At 32.5% G+C, this 5539-nt stretch overlaps 1 protein-coding gene across 2 annotated transcripts in view; it reads right to left on the bottom strand.

The window, feature by feature from the left end:
• Positions 1-1454: 1454 nt before the first annotated feature.
• LOC117168693 (probable ATP-dependent RNA helicase DDX23) overlaps positions 1455-5539 on the bottom strand; it is a 55919-nt gene continuing 51834 nt past the window's right edge. The window contains exons 10-11 of one of the 2 annotated variants that reach the window (XR_004466542.1): positions 4309-4486; positions 1455-1532 (exon numbers count right to left, since the gene is read on the bottom strand). The gene's annotated coding sequence lies outside the window, so the exon portion shown is untranslated. Of the gene's footprint in view, positions 1533-3523; positions 4487-5539 lie in introns of those variants that run through there. The other variant, XM_033354383.1, reaches the window with a different exon arrangement.

Here is a 5539-nt window from a genome sequence, read left to right as displayed (position 1 = left end):
TTGTACTGTTATATACTACTATCATTTTTTTATATACCAAAGTGTTTAACCAACCATGTTACCGTAAATACGCGAAGATTTTATACAACGTCAACAAAAAAATGTGATTTCAGAAAATATATGTATAAACATATTTTAAAAAAAAGGGGAGATGTTATAGTATTATATAGATGGCGTTAGTAACCAGAGATTGACAGAGACGTATGAGGAGAGGGGGCAGTAACCAAGATGGCAGAGCAGTGATGACTATGTAATGTGTTCTCTAATAAATTTATGTACTAGTAATTGTGTATATTATTATTACTAGTATAACAGGCTGAAACGTATATAAATAACTGTAAATACAGGTTCTTACTACCTTTCTTTTTTCGAATATATAATGTATATAGACATTTTAAACTCATATTTTAAGATCTAAGCTCTGATCTCGCTAATTCGATTAGATTTAAGTCGTTTTAACTTTAGGTATAGCGTGCACGCGGATTGGAAAAACAAAATCTTGTACAAGTTTTTCCATCGACCAAAACCAAAAATAAAAAATCTCGAGAGATTATATTCATGTTTATATTTATATTCCTAGATGCACTGCAAATACGTTGTCCACCTTTCTACTCGAAACTTGCACTAATCGCGTGTTAGGAAACTCGTTGCTCATTGGCTGGCCTGAACATTCGTTCGCTCACTGAGTTGAGTTATCCAACGTAAAGAATAGAGCCCGCAAGTACATTTGCAATTATAAGAATGGAGTTTATTATTGCTTCTTATTTATTATCACAAATTTTCAACTCGATGTGGCGCTTCGTGTGAAAATAAAAAAAGTGGCGCTATTGCGCGACTTTTCCTTAAGGAGCGAAATGTAACAATCGGTGATTGTTCGTTAGTAAGTATATCGCCCACTAGAGGCAGCACATCCTGGAATTTAACCCTTAAATTACACTGGGGGTCTATTAGACCCCAGAACATTTTTGAACGAATATAAAACTATAATGCACGCGGAATTGGGCTCTGCCACTCCATCTAGTGTTAGTTGAGATGTCAAACTATATGTTAGAAATGAAGCAGCATGTCAGTGTAGCGTTAGCTGCTTTGGAGAGCGCTTCAAAAATAGCCTGTGGTCCAAAGTACCCGGTATGTCAGTAGTGTACATTTTTATGAAAAAAAGTGAAAATTTATTTAAGTGTATTTTTCATAGTTCGTGAATATAAATCGTAAGTATTATTGTTATAGTGAAAAAAAATTTGTATCCGTGAATTAGATGTTTTTTTATATAAATAGTGAAAGAAATATGGCTTATAATTCGCGAAGTCGCAGCGTCAGAGATCAGCTGTAGGAAGACGACGTCGATGACGAAGCAATTGATAGAGAGTCTTCAGGCGAGGAAGATAACGTCGAAGATGATGATTATCGTCCGACTGCTTCCGATTCTGAGGCCAAGAATGGAAGATACAGCGAAGAAATCGAAAATTCCTCTTTGCAGCAACGTCTTTTGGAAAGAAGAGCGGCTGCTTTTGGACGAGGCAGAGGACGACCATCTACGATTTTGAGAGGAAAAGATAATTACAAATGACGTACGAAAGTTCCTGAACGCACCTCAGATAAGAACATGTCATAGATACGGGATATGTCGATCTATGATATATTTTCTAAAATCTATATTCGTAAATTATCATCGCAGAATTATATTCAGCGATGATGATTAGAGCACTATGTTCTCTAACTTAAAATCAATCATTTTCTTCAGCGCATTCCTCTACGTCAGGAAACTAACTAAGATGTTCAATGTGCCCTCGATCATGCGATAAAAAGACACGACTACAGTGCACTAGCTGCCAAAGGTCAATCTGCGATCTACACCGCGCTTACATATGTGTTGAATTTGCAGGAAAAAAGTAATAAAACTTATCACTTATGATAAAAAAAATTTTACATAACTACAACACTTTTTTATAAAAATATGTAAAAATAATATTTTTTTAAAAATTTCCTTTGCAATAGCGCGATGTCTTTGAATATAAATGCAAGGTGATTTTGGAACCAAACAGATTAAATAAGATAATTGTTTAATAAATGAAGTTCTGAGGTTTCCAAATTTAATATTGAGAGAGAATTGTTATTTTTCGAGAGTGAACAAACTCTGTAGCATAACGAAATTAATTAATTTGGTACTTAATTTATTTGTATATTTTGTACGCGTTATGGGGAAATACTGTTGTTTCAGAGTTTTTTTTCAGCCTCAGTTAAGAACGCGGAATGAGCATGAAAGGAATATATATTAAATGTGTTCTAAGGAATTTAAGAAAGAGGGTTGGTTAGACTTCCAGAATATAACCTCAAAGTTTGAGGTACAAAGTTAAATTAAGCAAAGAAAAGTATTGTTTATTAACCGTTTTGAACTAGAATTTCAGTTGATTTCTAGTAGTATAAAAATTGTAGAAGCTAATGAAACTTTTACTATCATAAGTTACTTGACGTTTTCAACAGTGAAGCATGAAATAAGATTTTAGCTTAAATTAAAAACAAGTGCTTCATGGGACTTTTTCAGAAAACCAGCTAGGACAGGTTTGCATCAATAATTAGCGTAAGAATTAGATTATGCTTCAGTCAGGTTGGGGGTAGAATTTTGAGTTTTGATTGGTCACACGTGTGAGAGTGATTGGAAGTATGATTGCGCGGGAGATGTGTGGATCGCTGCGCGATCCGGGAGCCTGCAAACACCATCGATATTCGAGATCATATGTTGACTGACCATATATGGACCTTTCCTTTTCTTTAGGCAATGTCATTTTCATTTAATAATATTAAAAACTTAGATAAATAAAACAAGAAGATTCGGATAAATTTAAAGGACTTGGATATGAGCATCGAGGGTTTCGTCAAGTCGGAGAACGGACGCGGATAGTTCTTCTCTCGGAGTTAAATGGACCTATGATTTAAGAAATATAATCTTTGTTTTAAATTGAATTACTTTTTTTAAATTAAATATACAATTTTTAATTTCGCACATTACTTGGTCGGTGGCACCAACTGTCTGTGTCGGTAACATACGGCGGTGGTGTCATTTGTTGACATCGGGTCTCATAGCCCCCTAGCAAACCTACTAAGAATACATGACGTAGCATGGCTACAGCTTTACATCATTTTTTAAAGATATTGTCTTTTCCAAAGAGAAAATTCTAAAACACTAAATTTTGAAGTATTAATAGAAAAATTAGTGAATAATTTCAGGTGCGCAATTTATTAGTAAAAAATGCTTCAACGTAATAAAATAATCATTGAGATTTAGGGTGAGTGCAATGCCAAGCGCTAAAACGAGGCTGACAATGATAAGGTTTTGTATTGCGAAGCACTACAATTTTTGGACTACGTACTTTATTTTAATAATTATGCAAGTCTTTATTATTGTTGAATAATAATTTTTTAATAATTATAAGACTTTTCATCCCAGAAATTTTATTCAATACTAATGAAATATAGTAGATTTTGAATTAAAAACTTTGATTTGTTTCGCTTTAGCGAAAAAAATGAATAAAATATTAAAAAGAATACATAAAATATGGAATAAAATATCATAGTAAAAATGAATGCATAAACATATATTCTTGCTGCAATCATATCCTCAATTTGCGAGTGATAGGCATGACAATATTAAGCTACAACAATTGAGCTGACGGATCGATTAAGGGCAGATATATTTTATCGGCGCGAGCGCAAATTAACCGTGACAGGACAAAAAGAAGTATTCTACAAATATTTTTGGTCTGAATTCAAGCAAATTTCTTGCAGTAATTGAATTTCCAAAAATTAATATTCTAACAAAATTTTGGAAACTATGAGAACTCATACCAAGCTTATTCGTTGTTTCTATCATCGTAGTATTTACACAAATTTGAGTGTCTTTTTTGTCTTTTTATTCATTTTAATTGTATCATATTCAATTTCAAGACAAAATTCATATGATAAGAAAATAAAAATAAAACATTCGCTTTTATACATATTTACGACAGGCGCATAATTTCTATTTCATGTGTTTTAAAAAAACATTTCTTGGATAGAAAAGTCCTATGACTATTAAGCAAATTTCACACTACACTGATTGGAAGTAACCTAAAACTAAAAGAAAATGTTGGCACATATTTTCAATTTTTGGACTATACAAAATATTCTTGAAAATACAGTATTTTCTTTTTATAGAAAAAAGACGCCAAAAGATATTCTCACTTTGTACGTTATAACAATGTAATTTATATATAATTAATTATAAATTTAATTCAATTAACATGGTTTATAGTTTGCTGTAAATCAACTCACGGAATTGCACGCTCCGAACACTTTGGCGCTGTCTCCGCTGAATATATCTCATTGGTCGATGCCTCCTTCCGATGAAACCAAGATCCGGCCTTTCTATTTTAATTTTATGGACTGGAGGCCTTACAAAAATAGTCTTTTACAATTACTCTTCTGTGGCAGGCTCCCCGCATTTAAGTGTCTGAAAAAGAGTAAGAAGCTAGTCATTCGTAAATTTTAATTGGCTAAACCAGTGATGCACAATGCAGCCCATAGATGTTTGGAGCACATACGAGCAGCTCGCAGACTCCAAGTGGTGGGAAGAAGGTGTGTAGCATCGAGTGGGGATAGCGCGCGGAGTTCTGCTGTGCAAATGAAAAAAGCGTATCTGCAGAGCAGGCAACTTTATGCTAACAACGAAAATTCAATTTAACCTACCACACTTATATTTTAATCAATTTCGATCTACAAAGACTACTGTTCTACCTAAAAAAGAACCTTTTCTTTTCATATTTTTGCACAGCAAAAATTAGGAGACAAATAAATGAATTGCAAATGGAGGTAAATATGATAAGGTTCTATTTTACTTATATTTAGATGCATGTATATGGTATTTCAAAAAATTAAGAAATTCAACGTTTATTCAGACCTACAATAATTCAGTGATTTTTTTCCTGATTTTGACGAAATTACAATTAATACATATTCCCTTAAAAATATTTTTAAAATGTTTTTATAATGAATTATACTAATTTCTTTGAACCTTGGCGTATATGCATTTATATTTATGAAATGTGTATAAGTTATTTTATTATATACTTTTTTCTACATTTTTCCAAATTTTATACATAAAAACTTTCTCTTTGAATTTTTTGTTTATAAGTCTTCAATTAGAAATATAATTGCTATAATACATTTAATTATGAAACATTGGTTCAAAAAATTTTGTTACAGTAACTTAATAATCTTTTCTTTGTTTCTCTAAATATTTACAATAATACATACTGAATTGGCAGGTTTGGCGTGTTGATAAAATAGTAACTTCCAATGCGGCTCATTTCACAAAAGTCGCATCTGAATGTCGCGCCCACACACTAGTGCACATTCCTCCATCTGGCATACACTCTTATTTATATTTACATTCCCGTGTTTTCTGCTGATAGAAGTAAACTATTTCTGAGTAAAGGAGAGTGTCTATATTATGACTATGTTCACAACTTGATTTTGCTAAAAATTACAGATACTCCCCCCCCCC

The sequence above is a fragment of the Belonocnema kinseyi genome, chromosome 1, assembly GCF_010883055.1.
Source record: "Belonocnema kinseyi isolate 2016_QV_RU_SX_M_011 chromosome 1, B_treatae_v1, whole genome shotgun sequence".
Taxonomy (NCBI): Eukaryota; Metazoa; Arthropoda; class Insecta; order Hymenoptera; family Cynipidae; genus Belonocnema; species Belonocnema kinseyi.
This window is presented reverse-complemented; position numbering and strand designations above follow the sequence as displayed.